General features: G+C 42.8%; 1 protein-coding gene across 2 annotated transcripts in view; it reads right to left on the bottom strand.

The window, feature by feature from the left end:
- MCU (mitochondrial calcium uniporter) overlaps positions 1-18,772 on the bottom strand; it is a 90,351-nt gene that overhangs the window by 57,882 nt on the left and 13,697 nt on the right. The window lies entirely within an intron of this gene.

The following is an 18,772-nucleotide window of genomic DNA, read 5'->3' as shown; positions in this document are numbered from 1 at the left end:
CAAGGTGTCTTGTACTCATGAATAGCTCTATTACTTTGGGTTCTCAAGAGTGTGTTCCTTCACTCACAGCCATCCTGGCCTGGACTCTAGAACTTTCTGAGGCTGGGAAGCAGTTCAGCTTCCTTCTCTGACTTGGAGGGCAGTTCCTCTGCTACATGTGAACTGGGGAGTCACCTCAAGGCTTGTTCCAGGCCAACCTCTGGAGACCATTGTTATGAGTTCTCCCTCTGGGCTCTAAGGTCAGATTTGGAGGGCTCTGTGTGCTCTGCAGGGTCTCCTAGCTTTAGGTGGTCTGAGTCTTCACTGGAAGAGCTGTCTGGGACTTGACCAGGGTCCACCAAAACATCAGTCATGTATTTTTCAGCCTAAGGCATGCAACAAGCTCTAGGTGAAGTGACTTAAACTGCAGCATTCAGCAGCTTAGAGTCCTAGTTGTGTGTCCCAAGTTCTGTGGGTCTTAACTAGCTAGTTTTTGAAGTGCCACATGCTTGCTGCAGCATACTATGCCCCAGTATTTTTTTTGGGGGGGGGGGTTAGCAGGAACTCAGGGGAACTTACCTTTTTTTAATTAAATAAAAAGAATTGTCTGGGGGGCCTGGAATGGATATACACCCAATGCCTGAGCCAAAAATCCACATGTATATGTTGTGGCCATTTCTAATCCAGATCATTGTCTGTTTGATTATATTAATTATCTCTTACATTTAGTTACTGCCCAGGGTGGGGTGGGGTGGGGTGGAGCTGTGACTGGGCCCGCAATGAACAAACAAACTTTGTGGTGCGTTATTCCCCCCCTTTTCCAGAAAAAAGCACTGCTAAGCCCCCTTAACACAGAGACCTATCATGAGCCAGTTTCTTGTAATCCAGTCCCACACCATCTCTGAAAATGCATGCACACTAAAAGCATCAGCAGGCAGGTGACTTGTCAATCACATGCCTTCCATGTCCTCTTTAATTCTCCCAGTTTCTTTTTGAGGGATAAGCAACAGCCCCTACTTGCTGCTTATTGTTTTATGTAGCACGCAGGCCACTTTGAGGATTTGAACCTCCTCAGAAGGCAAGCAGGTAGGTTTATTAAATTTTATGGCACAGGAGCAGCTAGGCCAAAGTGCATTGCACTCTACCCTTGTTGCAAATGTAGGATAATTATTTCATCACTGATTTGTTACCAATAATTCAAACAGCTTTAAGAAGACAGCTAGCCAATAGAGCTCAACAACCTGAATAAAGCTTGTAAATCAACAGCATTACCCAGAACTGACCTAAGGGTAGAGCAGGGAACTCGGTACACAAAAAAGCATGGCAAACACACTTGAGAATGGTGGACACACCAGGAAAGGTATTTTAATAGTAAATGGAATGCTATGAAACATGAACATGAGTAGGACCTTACTGTTCACAATATAAACCAATGGATAGGCATTGTGTCCAAACCTGAACTTTGTGTTCCCCACTTTAATGACACATTTTAACTTACTGGAAGTACTGATTTCAATCCACAAAGTTTATTGTTGATCTGGACTTTCCACAGTTCTTGCCACTTGGGCGAGTAACTTGAGGGAAAGTTTGCATATTTTTCAAACAGAAAGTCAGGACACAAATGTTTTTTAAATTAAAAATCAATCTAAGAGCAACAGAAGTTACACAGAAGAAACATGCGTCACACATAACCATGAAATAGTAAAAAAAAAATTCAAGGAAGGGAAAGCCAATTGCTGCATTGACATTTTAAAGACTTTTCCTGTTCTTATTTTACTACTCGTTTTGCAGACAAGTTGGAAATACAAGGAGACAGGGGGGGGGGGGAGTTCTATCAAGAAGAGAAATCAGAAAGCCGAAAACAATTTGCCAGGAAATATTAGAAATACTATTTGCCTATTAGTAATACTTCTGTTCTGTCTTGGAATAAACATAGATAACTAAGATATGGAACACACAAAGAGACTTGAGACCCAAAGTAGGGAACAGCAAAGTGCCCTTTCAGAAGCTAAGAAACATTGACTTTATTGGATGAATTCCCTAAGAAGTCATTAGCGGCTTCCTAGCAAGCACATGGAAAATACAAATAGATGTATTTTCACCCAAAATCAATATTACCTACAGTAATCTATACAAAAGATATCACACAGTTGAAGACTTGTTTTACTTCCTTGTATTTATTTCCTCTGAAATAAAAGGGAGGCACAGAGTTTAAGATTAATGGTTCAAATTAAGGATGTAATTGAGTCTGTAGAATCATAATATTACTCATGTGAAACATCTGAAGCTTTATGAATAGTAACCCTAAAATGCTGCTCCCTAAGTGGCAGGAAAATAAAGCATAAAACAGCCACTTATAACTAGTGGGAGCCGCTCAGAGTGGCTGGAGAAACCCAGTTGGATGGGTGGCATATAAATAATAAAATTGTTTTTGTTGTTAGTCTGCTAACAAAAATCGAAGAAACCATTCTCTGAGTCACTTGCCTCTCTTTGCACCATGAAGAACAAGCGGATGAAAGGATGGTGAAACAAAAGAAGAGGACAAGCAGAGAAGCAAGAGGAACATAGTAGCCAAATCCTAGGGATCAAGGTCTCTTTGGCACACACCCCATAAAATATTTGAGGGGCCTGAACACCCACAAAGTTGATGGGCATTGCCATTCAAATAATAATAATAACTTTATTATGTGTACCCTGTCCATCTGACTGGATTGCCCAGTGCATACACCATGTCTTGTGATCGATTCTGCAGAGCGGGGCTTACTTGCCCCCCCCAATCTTTCGCTCAAGTTGGCACCCCTGGTGATGAATAATAGGCTTTAGGATTTGCACCCCTTTATAGGGGAGTAGAAGAACAAGACTTTCATCTAATAGATCATGAAAGCTATTGGAAATAAGTAGGAAGAATTCCTTCCTCCTGCCCCCCAACAAAGATTGCTGGTTACGTAAATTGTGCTTGGATCTGAATCACTTCATTCTTCCAATGACTTCCATTTAGCATGACTCTGCAGAAGAAAGCCTCTCCAAACCAGGACATCTTCAGTTATCAATGTGGAAGCCTCTTGAGATCCCTAAATTCAAGTGAGGACAGTCATCTTAAGGTGGAAGAATAGCTACCAACTGACTGTATATTCAGGCCCGTCTGCACAACTGCAGTGCAAGGCATCAACAGGGAAAACCAGTTCTCAGAACCAAAAGGATTATTATCTTGTTAAAAACGGCAGTAAGGGACAGCCTAAGGGACGCTATCACCATGAGCTAATTGTTGGTTTGAGATTTTAAGAGACATTTTTGAGCTGAGTTAAGTTTCAAATAAAGCCAGAAGAGTACAACATTCTACTTTAAGCCTTTATAGTTGTACAGGATTGGTATGTACAGCAGCATATTTTGGCAAAAGAACATTTAATACCTTGTAAACATTTCATTCCCTACACTTGCAGATCTTCTTATATAACCTGAAAACTTGGGCTTAATATAATAAAAATTTAAACAAAAAGAAATCACATGTAGTACTTGAGGAAGGAGTGGAAAGATACCTGGAAGTCTCAGAGGACAGCAAGACCATACAGTGCCTCTCAGCCATTTGTGGGAATGCAGCTAAGTACTTTAGAATACCATTATAAAAGAGACAGAACTCAGCAGGTCTTCAGTTGATGTCCTGAAAGATATTAGGACAGATGAAGCTTGTGTGCTACTACCTAGCTCTGCTCAAAGGAACTGCATGGAAACCCACCACAGAAGTGTCCTCTCACCAATAGGCCATTGCTGGCTAACACAGCACAGCTAAAGAGACAATCCCCATTTCCCTTCTCCAGGCCTTCTCTTCATCATCTGCATTTCTGGGATGCATAACAACAAAAAAAGAAGCTCCAGCAGAGGTGCTACACTTCAGACAACCTCAAAAATCCAGCACAACTGTGGCAACTATCACTACCACCCTCTTCAGATCAAAGCTTATAGAGATTTATTGGGGAACAGGAGACTATCATTGACCTCGTAGTGCACCTATAAATTGAAGCCCACAGTAAGGGAAAGAACTTCATATCCTTTAGAGCAGGCATGGCCAAGCTTGGCCCTCCAGCTGTTTTGGAACTACAACTCCCATCATCCCTAGCTAACAGGACCAGTGGTCAGGTATGATGGGAATTGTAGTCCCAAAACATCTGGAGGGCCAAGTTTGGCCATGTCTGCTTTAGAGGAATGGCAGGATCCTGGTGATCACCATTTTGGGATTGTCCACAAGTAGCCAAATTTTGTGGGCTTCGAAACGACAGATGCAATTTTATCACGAATCTTTTCTCAAAGCCACAGTTACTCAGTGGATTGATTACCAGAGGCATCCTCAGCCTCTTCCAGCCTGGAAGTACATTGGAAAACATAAGAAACTGCCACGAGTACCACAAAATACCCATTTCACAGAAAACTGCTGATGCTCACCATTACCTTCCCCCAAAACAGGACCACCGGCTACACCTCTTCCAAAGATAAAAACACAAAGAGCACAGCCCCCAACAACAACAACAAAACAACCAAAGTTATCCAGATGTTTATCAGAGAAACCTTTATGAGCAAGAAAGCGTACACCTAACAGAAATGGACTCCTCTGAAATATGCAATAAACCACATAGACAGAACTGATTACATATTTGTTTAGTTCTCTAGAGAAAGTGAAGGGTACAATCTAAAGAGCAGTCCATGTCATTATTATCCAGATACATTTACTCAAGTTCCGTATTTCCAAATATTTTAGCTCATGTTGATATTCTGTGTTAATGAATAGAGCTGATGAAGAAACATTTTGCCAAGTCTCTGATTGAATTCACTTTGCCTAGGGTGAAGTGGGCAGAGTGAAATGTATTCTAGGTTGAGCTTTTCATTGGGTTTGTAACGTCTATATTTGAATTATAGACTTATAATAATAATAATAATAATTTATTATTTATACCCCGCCCATCTGGCTGGGCCTCCCCAGCCACTCTGGGCGGCTTCCATAAAAACCAAAAATACAGTAAAATATCACACGTTAAAAACTTCCCTGAACAGGGCTGCCTTAAGATGTCTTCTGAATGTCAGGTAGTTGTTTATCTCTTTGACATCTGCTGGAAGGGCGTTCCACAGGGCGGGCGCCACTACCGAGAAGGCCCTCTGCCTGGTTCCCTGTAGCTTTGCTTCTCGCAATGAGGGAACCGCCAGAAGGCCCTCGGCGCTGGACCTCAGCGTCCGGGCAGAATGATGGGGGTGGAGACGCTCCTTCAGGTATACTGGACCGAGGCCGTTTAGGGCTTTAAAGGTCAGCACCAACACTTTGAATTGTGCTCGGAAACGTACTGGGAGCCAATGTAGGTCTTTCAAGACCGGTGTTATATGGTCTCGGCGGCCGCCCCCAGTCACCAGTCTAGCTGCTGCATTCTGGATTAGTTGTAATTTCCGAGTCACCTTCAAAGGTAGCCCCACGTAGAGCGCATTGCAGTAGTCCAAGCGGGAGATAACCAGAGCATGCACCACTCTGGCGAGACAGTCCGCAGGCAGATAGGGTCTCAGCCTACGTACCAGATGGAGCTGGTAAACAGCTGCCCTGGACACAGATTTGACCTGTGCCTCCATGGACAGCTGTGAGTCCAAAATGACTCCCAGGCTGCGCACCTGGTCCTTCAGGGGCACAGTTACCCCATTCAGGACCAGGGAATCCTCCACACCTGCCCGCCTCCTGTCCCCCAAAAACAGTACTTCTGTCTTGTCAGGATTCAACCTCAATCTGTTAGCCGCCATCCATCCTCCAACCGCCTCCAGACACTCACACAGGACCTTCACCGCCCTCACTGGTTCTGATTTAAAAGAGAGGTAGAGCTGGGTATCATCCGCATACTGATGAACACCCAGCCCAAACCTCCTGATGATCTCTCCCAGCGGCTGCATGTAAATGTTGAAAAGCATGGGGGAGAGGACAGAACCCTGAGGCACCCCACAAGTGAGAGCCCAGGGGTCTGAACACTCATCCCCCACCACCACTTTCTGAACACGGCCCAGGAGGAAGGAGCGGAACCACTGTATGACAGTGCCCCCAGCTCCCAGCCCCTCAAGACGGTCCAGAAGGATGTTATGGTTGATGGTATCAAACGCCGCTGAGAGATCCAGCAGAACTAGGAAACAGCTCTCACCTTTGTCCCTAGCCCGCCGGAGATCATCAACCAGTGCGACCAAGGCAGTTTCAGTCCCATGATGAGGCCTGAATCCCGACTGGAAGGGATCCAAATGGTCCGCTTCTTCCAGGCGTGCCTGGAGTTGTTCGGCAACCGCTCGCTCAATCACCTTGCCCAAGAATGGAAGATTTGAGACTGGGCGATAGTTGGCCATCGTGGCCGCATCTAAAGATGGTTTTTTAAGAAGTGGTTTTTTAAGACTTGGGGTAATTGTATCCCCTTAAAGCTTTTGGTTTTTTCCTGCCAAAACTGAGAGCTTAGAACCAAGGGGCAACATCAGTACACATATACTACCAGAAGTTGACTTTTTTCAGTTGTAAACCAAGGCGGTTAGAACTAAAATGAGACATTTTGCAGCATTTTACACATCCTTGATACCTTCTGTCATCTCAGTAAATACTATTCAATAATATATTTTGCGATTTCATCTCTTTAAATTTGGTTTTACTTCAGATTCAAAGAAATGTGACTCTCTCACGGAAAGCTCAATTTGCAAATCTGGCTTCACCGAAGCCCAGTTTCTGCATTAACACAAATGGCATACTAAGAGGAAGGATGGAAAAGGATAAATTGCTCATTTTGCAGGAAAGATTTCCCTCAAGACTTCATGCTCATATTGAAACCCACTTGCACCCTTAACACTTCTATTCCACCTAACAGCTATCTATAGGAGCATTTACGCTCATAAGAACAAACTTGTTATAACCCAGGTTATTTCGCAAGAGCCATCTGTGCGCATTTATCGCCCAGTAACCTTGACAAGTTAAGATTAATGAAATAGCACCTCAGCATCTGTTGAAAGCCATCTTGAATGTTATGGTGAAACCCTGGGGTCCAAAGGACAACAAAGCAAATCCAGGAGAGAAAGTGAAGCTGAAGTTGCCATCTCAGGTTCACCTGTTTAGCAGTTTACCATGCCAAGCTTCTGTGTGAGGATCATGTATGTCAGGGGCAGAATTCTAATACAAGATGACAAGGAGTCACCCAACACAAACCACCAAAGTATGGCTCCTTGCAGGCCACAGGACTGGGGAAACTGGGGGTTAAACCCTAACTAAACCATGAAGCACACTGGGTGACCTTGGGCCAATCGCTATCCTTCGGCTTAGAGGAGGAGAGACACTATGTATAATATTGCAAGTTTCTTGGGGGAAAGGCAGGATACAAATGAAATAAACTGATAAATTTTACAAGCTCAGGCATTCTAGAGCTTGCTGTATAATAATGAATGCATATGTGAACTGCGTGTTGTTGTTTTTTGTACGCATCTAAAAGATTTTCAATAAAATAAGGTAATATAAACTACCCTAGCAGAATCGTTGTGGAGTGCGGGGAATCCATGTAAGCTGCCTTGATAAATATAACAACACAGAAAAATCTATTACTGGCTGATGTAAATGAGCGGTGGATTGCCAACTGTATTAAATGTGCATACCTTTCAAAAAGGGACATGGATGGGTAAATTTTTGCACAAGATCATTAGAAAAGCTATGGGGAAAACATTATTTTTCTAAATTTGGCTGTTTCCCCAAACCTTTAAATCAAGGCAGGCATCTGGAGAATAAAACAAAGGAAACTCCTATTTGTTTGAGTATCTAGGGAATAGTGTACCAGTTATCACTTGCCAGCAGTTAGGATTACTGCACTTCACAGAGACTGGTTTTACAAAATAACCATCTTATTCGTTTGCTTTCAGGAAACTCTCCTCCGAGTTTACATAACATCTCCTAGTGACCGACTCCACTGAACCAATAATGGCCAAACCTAAAAAGTAAACAGCATTTGGAACAGAAGCAGTCCTAATATAGTAAATACTGTAATGCTTGGACAGCCACCAAAGAAAGCTATATTAGTTAACCCGATTTCTAGCAGACACTGCTCTTTTCACTGGATTTTTAGTCTCTTCCTGTACAATGTAATTAAAAAGGGACACAGCTCCAATGGCACAGCCAAAATTCAAGACTCTAAATAGAAAGCAGCTGCAGGCAACACCGGGTTATGCATTTTAGAAGCCAAAAAGTCAGTCCACTACCGATTTGGTTACATTATTTGTTTCTTCAAACGACTATCAGCGCTAGTTTAAGAAGGTTAGCTGACACATCATAAAACTGAGTGAAACTTGAAAATTAAGTGCCCTTCCTAAGAACATGGTGGATATCCTTAAATATTCATTTCATGAAACTAAGCAAAGTTCACTTACAATAAAAGCAGAGGACGATAGCCAGTGGTGCCCACTGCCCAAGTGAAATACAAACTTGCACAGCCAACCTTTCCCTCTCCCCTTGAAGGCCTCTGTACCTCCTGAAAATAATCTTCAGTGGGTTAGGAGACTTAACAACATTGTGGGACAAACTATTCCACTGGATACCAAGCTTGCTCTTCTCTCTATCTACAATGGTTCCACAATGAATTTACTACATAAAGAACTCATTACATTTCTGCTTCCAGGGACCAAACTTACCACTGCCACATACCGGACAATTCTGAAAGCAGGTTTAATGCTAGGCTGGCACCAGTAAGTTTGAAACTTGGCCTTAATGGAAAAATTGACCCTCAAGTTCATTGGAGTAATTACAGCAGACCACCTTTGTGCTCTTTGGGTCAGTTTTCTCAATTATACAGATACAAAGAACCTGACTGGTGACCTCCAGATATGCATTAACACTAATTGAGAGAATGAAGTACAACCCAGGGTTTATTTACTGCTAGAGTTATGTATTCCTCTTTTGCTTGTATGGGTGATCATTTTTCCTGAAAACTAATAAAGCATTGCATTGGATTGTAGGAGAAGGACTCTCAAAATCAGGTTGAGAGTTTTTCTGAGAGCCAGTGTGGTGTAGTGGTTAAGAGCAGTAGTCTCGTAATCTGGGGAACCGGGTTCGCTTCCCCGCTCCTCCACATGCAGCTGCTGGGTGACCTTGGGCCAGTCACACTTCTCTGAAGTCTTTCAGCCCCACTCACCTCACAGAGTGTTTGTTGTGGGGGAGGAAGGGAAAGGAGAATGTTAGCCGCTTTGAGACTCCTTAGGGTAGTGATAAAGCAGGATATCAAATCCAAAACTCTTCTTCTTCTTCTTCTGCCACCCTATTTCAAGTGATCCTTCTCCCCTTGCAATCCCAAACAACTGTCATTGCACAATATTAAGTCCCCCTGACTCTCTGGAATTGATTGGGGGGGTGGTACTGGGAGCTTTGAGGGAGGGACATAGCCCTTGTACAAGCATGTCTTCCACACACCCACAATGATGGATATTATCCAGAATGGTTAATATTTGACCTTCAGATAGGTGATTTCATTCTTTCCTCAGTTCACTGATAAAATGCATAGCTCACAATGAAAAAAAGCAGAATGATAAGCAGAGAATAGAAAAAGCAACTAGAAAGCAGATGTCTTCCAAGTAGCAATGGAAGAGGTGGGAAGAGCTGCCATAGATATAATTAGGCAAACAGTTCCAGGCAAGGGGAATTGTCCCCAGAAATAAGAAAAACATGCTTTATTCAGGCAGCAAGTGAGAACACACAAGAGCCCAGACTGAAGAAGCCCAGACTAACCATTTACACAATCCATACAACTTACAAATGAGCATCAAAATCTTCTCTACTCAAAAGTTCTCTGCCCTTCTAACTATTGAACTAATCCAGCATATGCAGCAGAAAATCAGATGGGAAAACGTTACATTTCTTCAACAAGAAACAGGGAACTGTTGTCTTCTATTTGTGATCTTGAGTAAATTAGTGAATCCCACTTGGGGTTGTGGCCAGCTTGGCGAGATCTGAGAGGAGAGGACAAGGACAAGCACTTGAGCTGTTCCTGACATGATAATAGATGTTTCATGGGTGGTTAGCAGATGCAGTATATACTGCTCCTGCCTTCAATACTGACTTCGCTATACAGTTTCTTGGCTTCGTGGATCCTTAGCAGGACCTTTAGCATAAAAGTGAGAGAACACAGTTCTTGCAAAATTGTTACAGTGGTACCTTGTTCTCAAACTTAATCTGTTCCAGAAGTCCGTTCCAAAACCAAAGCGTTCCAAAACCAAGGCACACTTTCCCATAGAAAGTAATGCAAAATGGATTAATCCGTTCCAGACTTTTAAAGACAACCCCTAAAACAGAAATTTAACATGAATTTTACTATCTAACAAGACCACTGATCCATAAAATGAAAACAATAATGCACTGTACTATAAAATAAATAAGACAGTATTGTAGATGATAAAATTTAATTTTTTTATTATTATTATTACCTGCACTGATGATAGTCATTGTTTGGATGGGGAGCTTTTATCCATTTCCGCAGTCACACAATCAATCAATCAGTAGCTGAACAGGGTTCCACATAGTCACAAAAACAAATTAACCAAAAAAAGCCTCAAAAACAAAAAGACAAAATAAATAGCAAAAACAAAAGCACCAGACTCAATCCATTCCGGAAGTCCGTTTGACTTCCGAAATGTTTGAAAACCAAGGCACAGCTTCTGATTGGTGCAGGCGCCCCGGAAACAATAGCCGACAGCCACATCGCACATTAGGCTTCTGAAAAACTTTCGAAAACCTGAACACTTACTTCTGGGTTTTCGGCATTTGGGAACCAAGGCATTTGAATACCAAGGCGCTTGAGAAACAAGGTACCACTGTATTCGGTTGTAGAATTAATCCCACACTGCCCAACTGACTGCACTGTAGAGAACTGCCTGGACACTGTAACAAGGAAATTCTTGTTTTTCATAGGAGACAGTCTTCTAAAACTGGACTACAAGTTATAAAATCATACAATGTTTCTGTTTGCCTGCTTATTTTGAAGTGCCCACATTGCTACTTTTCAGATATTCAGGGTGAACAGGAAAGTAAAGTTCAAGTTAAAGAGTTCCTTGCCATGATTTATACTCGCTTTCGCTTCAAGTATTTAATAAACCAGGTTGTTGGGTTCTCATAATCAGTTTCAGAGTTTCCCTCACATTATTTGAATTTGGGCCGGCATTTAGTTCCTCGTCTACTGAGATCATCTCTATTGGCAAAGTATAAGAAATCTGTCAGTAAATGATAGTGTCTGAAAATGATTGTTGACATTTCCTGTTATTGGACTCTGGAACCAGTATCAATGCATCTGAAGCCCTGATAACAAGGTATTTTATCATCACTACAAGTGTTTTTGTATATATGTTTTTTTATCTGTAGTGACTGGGCCAAAGGTTTTGATCTGGAAAGAATGAATCTTCCTTCAATGTTAATTAGATCCCCAGCCTACACCTACAAACAAGGAGGATTTGAGATATAACATCTGAATTTAATTCATTCCACAATACCCTTTCCGCTACCCAAGCTTAAAATACTTTGGACAGACGTGTTCAATCTACTTTGCTGTTTATAATCTGATTCTTCTGAAAACATAAAATAAAAAAAACACCATTGATTGGCATTACAAGTAAATGGACGAAACCATTTGCATTTCTTGCCTGAAGTGGAGCATTATGGGCAAATGTTGCATGAGAATACTTGAGTTTCCCCTTGTTAGAAAAATAGATACCTATAGATGTATTTATTTAATAAAATTTATACACCGCTTGACTTCAGAACACGCACATCAAAGTGGTTTACAAAAAGATAAAACAATAAATTCAAAAAACAATAAATTCAAAACAACAAAACAATAAATTAAAAAAAATTGCAATACTAGAAAACATACTAAAATTTAAAATACTAAAAACAGATTAAAATTCCCACCAGCATCTGGGTAGGCTTGCCAAAAGAGGAATGTTTTCAGCAGGCACCAGAAAGAATAAAGCAAAGGTACCTGATTTATATCAATAGGCAGGGAGTTCCTAAGTGTAGCTAAGTGATTGCATTCTTACAAATGTGCAACTGGTATTATGTAGCACCAGTGGCAGTGCAAATTCTGTTAATCAAAGCGGTTGAGTGGGCACACGTGGGGAAAGGCATCTTATGTAGCTCTTTGTTTAGAAAGCTCCAATAGCCTTTGGTTTGATACAAAACACTTTGAAAACATGCCAATATATTAAATTAACTTTGGGTATTGCTATTAATCTGCATTGAAGATTTAATGACCTATCTATACAAAGAATGTAGATGTTATTACTAGAGAAACACCATTTTTAATATTAGTAGACTTTCCAACTATTGGTCTTGAGTATATGAAAAAGTGTTGCAAGCTTAATTAAAAGTTTGGACTGCTTAATTGTTTTAAAGAAACTGAAGCAACAGCATGATGACTATTCCATGACAATATGGAGCAGGAAGTCTTTTCCAGTGTTTCCCAAACTTAGGTCTCCAGCTGTTTTTGGACTACAATTCCCATCATCCCTGACCACTGGTCCTGCTAGCTAAGGATGATGTGAGTTGTAGTCCAAAAACAACTGGAGCCCCACATTTGGGAAACCCTGTTTTATGCCCTTCCTATGGGAAGTGCAGAGGAAGAGAATGCTAACAAGCTGCACTGTTTCAGCATAAACAGTTTTAGGCTCATTTGCTTATAACATATATGCTGATTTTCTCTGCAAGCAGAAAGAAGTCAGCTTTCAACAACAATAAAAACTGCATAACTATAAAAAGCAGGTAATTAAAACACAGAGCAGACAGAAATAATAAAACTATCCCACTATTGGAGTGTCTTAAGTGTCAGGTTTTTTAAAAGGCAAAAAACACATCACTAGTGAGGTCATTCCAAAACCTGGGTGCCACAACTGAAAAGACCCTCTTTACTATTAATATAAAATATTAAATTAATAATATTGCATTTATTATGCACTCTTCACCAGCAGGTCCCAGAGTGGGTTGCAACAATTTAGAATTAAGTATTAAAACAGTTACTGTCACCAGAATAGAGTTATTCCACTGGCAGATATTTGGATGGTGAGAAGAAGAAAAATTTCAGAAGCTAAGCAGAGTTCCTGGATGGGTTTGTATGGAAGAAAGGGATTCTCCATATATCCTATTTTCAGACAGTTTAGGGCTGGAATGAAGGACGTGTGGTGTTGGGCTACAGTGGTCATCAGCCCTGACCACTGGCTGTGCTACCTAAGGGAGTTGGCATCCCTAGTTGAGAACTTGCAAGGTCAAACCAAGCATCCTGAACTGAGCAAGAAATAACTTGGTTACTAGTAAAGATGGCACAGAACTGACATCATATCATCTGACCTGCTATCTCCAGGCAACAGTGTGACCATCCCATAGTAAAATGATGTGGCTACCCAGAAGGCTAGGTGATACCACAATTGCTGCGAGTATCAGAAATTTACTAACCAATGCCAAAGCCATAATACTTGTAATACAATCTGCGACGCATTGACAGCATGAAACACTAACTGCTATTGGATTTTAACAGAAACAAATTTGCTAAGAAAGCCAACTTCTATCAAGTAGTTAAAATAATAATATTTTGAATTATTCACATCAGTTATGGAAGAGGAACAGTCTTAACAAATCGTTAGTTCTTTGATTCCTTGGAGACAATATGCTTCATCACCCTTAACATTTTGAGCAGTACATTAAGTATTTTAGTCAGTCTGGAATAACTGTTGTCTGCTGCAATTCAAATGAACCTATGCACAATAAGGTTTTTTAGCTTTGCCCCTTTTACAGAAAAGCTGTTAGAAGTTTTAAACATGGGTGCATGCTTGCCAAATGTGTGTGTGTGTGTGTGTGTGTGTGTGTGTGTGTAAATTGTCTGTAACCTATGTTTTTGCTTCACGACAGTCATAATGCTTAAACTGAAAAATCCAGTTTTCAAGATGCTCTGGAGTATGTTTGCATTCCTGATCCCAAGGAATTCAGAACATTAAGTGTCAAGAAGAATTGAGTTCTATACTGTTGTGCTTGCATGCAACAAGATGTAGCTAAAGCTGAAGGCTATCTTTGCAAGAGTTAAATTTCATAAAGAAAAACCCCAGTATAGGAGGATTGTGATACACCAAACCTTTATTTTCCTTTATTATTTTTCAACCATTTTATACAATGAATGGATAAATCCAATTTTTTATCTCATTCAACAGGGAATTGAGTATCTGAAAATTTATCACAAACAGTAAATATAGGATACTGTCCACCAGCAAGTTAAGTTGTGCAAACCCCAATGAAATGAATGTGAGCTTTACAAGACTTACCAGGGAAGCAAAACCCTTACAAAATGTTTCATGTGATATTGCTAGCAAAGGCTGCTTTTATTGTGAGCCTCAAGATGCCATCAGGCTCCAGCTTGGAAGCTCTGACTTTCCATTCTCCTCCTGGGGGAGCGCATCTTGGGAGTCTGGGGAGGGTGCCAACCTACGGCATGGGGTGGATGAACAGGAATCAGAAGGGGAGGCAAGCTCAGCCTTGACTCCCCGGACAAGGAGGTGCCTCTGAAGAAGGGACAGACCCACCTACCTACCTAGACATAGTGAACAAGCTCCACATTCCTGCAAGGCACAGAAATCCTGTGAGTGAGTACACTACAACTTCAGAAGAAATTAATAGCTCCTGTGTGGTCTTGAATTTCTTGCCCTGGTCTTGAACTCACGAACTCTGGCTCCTACTCCTAGCCCATTGTGTCCTGCCGCCCCTTTGCCTGGTAAGAGTTTTGAGGCTGCAATAGCTCTCTACCTGCTACTGAGTCTGTGCTGTTGCTTTGTTTCAATAAAGCAATCCTTCGTTCCAAGCAAGAGTCTCTGCCAGTGCCGTCATGTGTTGGGTGGGAGCCAGGACAGCTTTCACCAGGAGTCCATTATTCCACTCAAGTCTTCCTTCCCCCTTCTGACAAGCATGGTGAGAGGATCCCCAGTCTTTCACTGCAGCTTGGAGCTGGGGTGTGTGTCTGGGGATCATCCCACAGTTGAACTGTGCTTGGAAACAAAGTGCACTATAGGGAATCTCTTTGGAAAGGCTATGGCCCCGGCTGGGGACTGCAGAGGAACTTCCAAACACTGTACAACCCAGCATGAAAACCAAGCATCAACATTTCCTTCTAACAGCCCAGTGCTAGAACACAACCCTCAGCTCCCCTTCTCATGTCAGGGAGGAGAGATGTGAGGATAAAGACCAGCAAAATCATGGGGGCAACCTTCTACCCTCACTTTGCAGCTTCAGCCCTGGAGCTAGAAAAGGGATAGGCCCCAGTTTTGTACGATGGTCAGGAACAATTATTTTTATTTATGAGATTATATCCCACCTTTCCTGCAAGAAGCTTAAAACATTGCACATTCTTCCCACCCTCCTGTTTTTCTCCTCACAGTTGTTTGAGATAGAGAGATGGTGATTGGACCGAGGTTATCTGTGAAAGGATAGAATACTGTACAGCTTTCCTTAAGGAGCAGAATCTACAGGAATCTTCTTAAAGAAAGTAGTTTCCAGTGCATGCGTTGTTCAACAATGAGATCATTACTAGCTGAAACTTGGGAATTTGAGTAAGGTAAAGGTAAAGGGACCCCTGACCATTAGGTCCAGTCGTGACCGACGCTCATCTCGCTTTATTGGCCGAGGGAGCCGGCATATAGCTTCCAGGTCATGTGGCCAGCATGACTAAGCCGCTTGTGGCGAACCAGAGCAGCACACAGAAACGCTGTTTACCTTCCCGCTGGAGCGGTACCTATTTATCTACTTGCACTTCATGCTTTCGAACTGCTAGGTTGGCAGGAGCAGGGACTGAGCAATGGGAGCTCACCCCGTCGCGGGGATTCAAACCGCCGACCTTCTGATCAGCAAGTCCTAGGCTCTGTGGTTTAACACACAGCACCACCCGCATCCCTCAGGGAATCTGAGTAACTTTCTTCAAAAACTGTCTAGGTTTGTAGAAGACTGATTGTTACCCAATGAAGCTTTTGTTCCTTTTATACTTAAATGTATTAACTAGCTTATACAGAGTCAGATTGATCAGTTACTGTTTGCTCCAACTAGCCACAACTCTCTCAGCAACCAGGTGCAGATTTGCACAGCCCCACTACCCAAAATCATTGAAATTAAGAGGCCATAGATTAATGTAGGGATCTTAAGCAAAACATGTTCTTCATGACAGAGTAATCCTAAAATACACTGTATAGACCAAACTTAACAGAAATACGTTCTATTTGTAATTTAAAAGGAATTAATCCAAATAAGTTTTGATTCTCGTTCTCTTTCAGCTCCATTATCTATGTTTTTCTTTTTCTTTTTCCTGACACTGGTCTTTGCCGACTGGTTCTGGATACTGCTGCTCCAAGCTTCCTAACATAAGGATGAAGAAATGCTTTTTGGCTACAACTTGCCAAGTAAGTCAAACTACTGCTGAGCCAGCTTCGTCTTAGATCAATCTAATCCAACATCCAATTAAGTTAATTACATTTGTAACCCCAACCTGAAATGGCAACATTCACTCCAAAGCAAGAAAGCACTGAGGATGTCCAAACATTACCGTATAGCCTAGCTTTTATTTCACCCTTTTTTCAGCTCAAAACCCTGAAGAGCTTCCTAAACACCATTCCTTTTGCAGCTTCGGCATTTTTAGAAGATGTATAACAGTAGCTCAAGGACTGCCTATCAGTGCAGCAGTCTTTCCCCTGGCAAGCTAGTCATTCAAAGCAATGACGACTTTTCAGTACAAAGCAATGCTAATCCATACTAATGTTTTAATTCAGAGATGTACCACATTTTTCGTCCCATAGGACGCTCTGTCCCATAGGACGCACCTACTTTTTTGGGGGGGGAAATAAAGGAAAAATTTTTTCCTTTATTTCCCCCCCAAAACCAGGTCGGGGAACAGTGGGATGGCGGCGCTGCGCCTCCCGGCTGTCCCCCGAGCTTGTGGGGCTGGCCGATGTCTGCCCGGCGCGAGGGGCGCTCTGCTTCAGGGCGCCCCACACGCCGGGGGGGCAGGCTGCGGACACCTGCGCAAAGCACGGGGCGTCCTCCGAAGGGCGCCCCGTGCTCCACGCTGCAGGCTGCCGCTCGCAAGCCGTGCGCGCCGGGGAATCTCCCCCCGGGCGCGCAAGGCTTGCGGAAACCTACGCGAAGCACGGGGAGTCCTCCAAAGGACGCCCCGTGCTCCGCGCTGCAGGCTGCCGCCCGCAAGCCCTGCGCGCCTGGGGTGATCTCCCCCCGGGCGCGCAAGGCTTGCAGAAACCTGCGCGAAGCACGGGGCGTCCTCTGAAGAGTGCCCCATGCTCCGCGCTGCAGGCTGCCGCCCGCAAGCCTTGCGCGCCGGGGGAAGTTCCCCCCGGTGCGCAAGGCTTGCCGACACATGCGCGAAGCACGGGGCGTCCTCCGAAGGGCGCCCCGTGCTCCGCGCCTCAGGCTGCCGCCTGCAAGCCTTGCGCGCCCGGGGGAACTCCCCCCGGGCATGCAAGGCTTGCGGCTAGCTTCCTGGAGCCTGGAGAGCGAGAGATGTCGGCGCACAGACGCCTCTCCTCTCCAGGCTTCAGCGAAAGCCTGCATTCGCCCCATAGGACGCACACACATTTCCCCTTCATTTTTGGAGGGGGAAAGGTACGTCCTATAGGGCAAAAAATACGGTATTTCTAACACTCCTATTTTCCCATTTGTGCTAATTTTGGCAACGTATAAATCTTTACACAGATATGAATTGCTTTGAAACAGTTGAATGTTTGCCTTTGCAGCACCCAAATCCAAGAGGATCATTGTGCATAAAAAGATAAAGGTTATTTACACAATTAAATCAACAAAGCTCTACCCATTGTGATTTGTATTATGAAGCTACTGGTTAACTTTTAATGGGAGAGCTGCTTTCTTCAGAAGTAACTGTGCATTGTAGGTGATATTACAAAATTGGAATGTATTAGTCAGCATTCTTCAACCTTGGGTTCCCAGATGTTGAACTACTACAACTTCCATCATCCCTGACCATTTACTAAAATGGTTGGGCATTATGGGAGTTGTAGCCCAGCAACAAACTAATGGCAGACTTTTTGCAGGGAGAATTCTATACCTTTTAACTTGCTAAAAAACACACACACATTTTGATGCATTCACAAAAAGATTCTGGCTGGAAGAAATCAGCTTGAAGTTTTAAGATTTGGGTTCTAATATTGTGCTGGCTCCAAATTAAGTTAGTTAAACTTAAGATCCCATTTAAATCCATGGGGCCTGCACTTTATTGACTTAGCATGGAAACCACTCATAGTTTATGAAGCTGTGGATGAGTGGACCCATCTTGCCATGTGCTTAGCTTTGGTGCCAAGTCCCTGATTTTCAGTGGGGCAGAGTTCCCCATAACATCTGAACCAGGGAAACATGGGCTAATGTCAGTTTCAAAACCAGAATAAGAAGCCGAGATGTGGTTCTGGTTGCACAACCTCTACAATCTGTTTTAGAGTGTCTGAACCCTGAGTGATTGAACGCTGAATGGACAGCAGTCTACTGTGTTGTTCCTGAATATTCATCCTCAAGTTAAGTCTTTTTTCCACACAGACTACCTGACCAGAACTGATTAGCTCTTTTGCCCTGTAAGTGCAGAGAAGTTATGAAGCTGGGACTAAGATACAATACAAGCTTCTGACTGTCCAGAGACTACCAACATCATTCCAAACAACTATCTGTCTCCACTAAAGGACCAGCTTCTCCTGGTCTCAGGTTCCCATAAATACATGAGACTCCAGTTTTGTCTTCCTG

This window comes from Podarcis raffonei, chromosome 5, assembly GCF_027172205.1.
Source record: "Podarcis raffonei isolate rPodRaf1 chromosome 5, rPodRaf1.pri, whole genome shotgun sequence".
Classification (NCBI taxonomy): Eukaryota; Metazoa; Chordata; class Lepidosauria; order Squamata; family Lacertidae; genus Podarcis; species Podarcis raffonei.
Note: the sequence above shows the minus strand (reverse complement) of the source record. Positions and strands in the feature narration are given on the sequence as shown.